We start from the raw sequence: 2,668 nt of genomic DNA, 5'->3' as shown, positions 1-2,668 counted from the left end.
CTTGAGATGATCATTTGCATAAGGGTTTTTAGATTATAAAAGGCACCTCTTTTTAATAGCAACTGAAAAAAAAACATCTAAGTAGAACATCTGAAGCTATTTGGCAGGTTGTGGCATGAATCTCACTTTTTTATGTGTGTTTCCAAAAGGTCAGGGTGTGACCAGAACAAGGAATCAGACTTGTTTCATTATGGAAGAATTTTTGCTTCGCAAGTTGCTATGTCATGATTCTGACTTTGAACTCATCTTAAAATTTTAACATGCACTTTCAAAACCTTGTCTTAAAGATGAATTGTATTCACAACTTTCAGATTTATAAAAATTAGATTTAAATTGTTAAAATAATTTTCTATATAAAATTATGGGAAATTATGAGAGTTCAATTATTTCTGGTTCAGAACCATGTTCTTAATATTTTGTTACAGTAGTCATCTGTATATACAGGTTATTTATGGTTCATTGTTTCCCATGAAGTCATTTCATATTCTGTCAGTATAATGCACAGAATCATTTTTAGTGGCTGCCTGTTATATCATATTGCTATGACATAAAATGTGCTTCATTACCATTTGACATTTTAATTTTTTATTTCCTTTAATAGTGACATCAAACAAATTAGAAAGAAAAGAATCTGAGTCCTTTCATCATCATTGTTTTTCTTTTTGGATGTAGGTAAAACTACTTTGGGGCTGGGGAGCCTATTCTCCAGTTACAATTTGTATCTGAAGGAGGTAAACATTTATTATTTTTGAGTGAAATCAGTAGTCAGAACCTGGAAGAAAAGGGGCAATTATGTACAAATCTAAACAGATAGTTGTAGAGATGATAGTTAACCCATGTCTGCAACCTTAGGAGAACTGTGGTGGTTTGCAGTAGAGGGACTGGGGATTCAGAACTCTGGTGGTGAAAATGGTATGGAATTATACCCCTCTTGACATGTAACTTCATAAATCAATATTAAATCACTAGTAATAATAATAGACCCTGGCAATGTACGCTTGTTTTCCCTCAGACTTACCACCATAACCATATCACCTTTTTCTTCTTCTTCCTCTCTCCCTCTCTAATCTAGTCACTTTCTCTCTGACAGAGCACTGCTCAACCTGTGGCTTTTATGGTGCTGCTGAGAATTGAACCTGGGACTTTGGAGTTTAAGGCATGAAGATCTTTTGCCACCATTGCCACTTTTATAAGTAGTTTCTTTAAGATTTCAGATAATCTGTTAGACTGGTTTTTAAATGCTGTGTGCTACTATTACAAAAGTATTCTAAGCCGAGGCTTGGCAAATCTTTTCCATAATGGGTCAGAAACCTTTTGGCCAGATGGTTTCAGTCACATGTTCATCTTTGATTTTGTTTCAGCCACCTTTCACAAATAACAGAAGTCTTACAGAAACAGACTTTGAGCTATGACCTATTGACTATTGATTTAAAGTATTAAATTTTTTTTCTTTTACACAAATGTGAACATAAAAACTTGGACTCTGAAGGTCACTTATAATACTCTCTAAATGCCATGTGATGGTTTTATGTATACCAGTCTTCTGAGAGCAGAGACTAGCAATCAAGCTTCCTCTCTCTCCCAGACTCTTTAGGGCTTATGTCTTTTCCAGTACCTGACATATATGCAAAGGTTAATGAATGCATGGAATAAAAGCAAACTGTATTATTGTTATTATTATATTTTGCCTCCAGGGTTATTACTGGGGCTCAAATCTGCTCCTGGAGGCCTTTTTTTTTCTGTTTTATTGGTTAGGACAGAGAGAAATTGAGAGGGGAGAAGAGGAGATAGGGAGAGAGACTGAGAAATACCTACAGACCTACTTCACTGCTTCTGAAATGACCACCCTGCAGGCGGGGAGCCGGGGCCTCAAACCAGGATCCTTGCTTGCATCTTTGCACTTCATACTACCTGAGCTTAACCTGATTTGCCACCACCCAGCCCCCCTATTTTCTTCTATTAATGTATTAATGATAAATGCATAACTTCCTACTTTCATAATAAAAATTCTTGAAAGACTTATTTATTTATTTATTTATTTATTTACTTGTTCATTGCCAGGCTTATGGCTGCGACCTGGTGGCTTTTTTTTTTTTTTTTTTTTTGCCTTTTTTCTTTTTGATAGAGATGGAGAAGTTGAGAGGGAAGGAGGAGACAGCAGAAGAGAAAAAGAGGGACACTGATAGCACTGCTTTGTTACTTATGAAATTTACCCCCTGCAGCTGGGAACCAGGGGATTAAGCCTAGGTCCTTGCACTTGGTAATGTGTGTGTTCTACCAGGTGCGCCATTCCCAGCCCCTATATATTTAGTATTTATTTATTTATTGCTACCAGAGTTATTGTTGGGGCTTAGTGCCTGCACATTAACTCCATTGATGCCATTTTTCCCCTTTTTTTAATTGATAGCAGATGAGAGGGAGAGGGAGAAAGAGTGGCAGAGAGAAGGAAAGACCCCCTCAGCACTACTCTACTGCTTATGAAACTTTTCTCCCTACATGTAAACTCTATCAGGTGTACCACCTCTTGACCCCAAGAATAGTGTCTTATTCAAGGTCTATGCTCTTATGTTTATTTATTTGTTTGTTTTTTCTTCAACCTACACCTTGGCTCCAGTCTTATCATTTAAATTCTTCTTTGGCACTTTTTGTCCGATTCCCCCTAGAATCA

The sequence above is a fragment of the Erinaceus europaeus genome, unplaced genomic scaffold (assembly GCF_950295315.1).
Source record: "Erinaceus europaeus unplaced genomic scaffold, mEriEur2.1 scaffold_1016, whole genome shotgun sequence".
NCBI lineage: Eukaryota > Metazoa > Chordata > Mammalia > Eulipotyphla > Erinaceidae > Erinaceus > Erinaceus europaeus.
Note: the sequence above shows the minus strand (reverse complement) of the source record.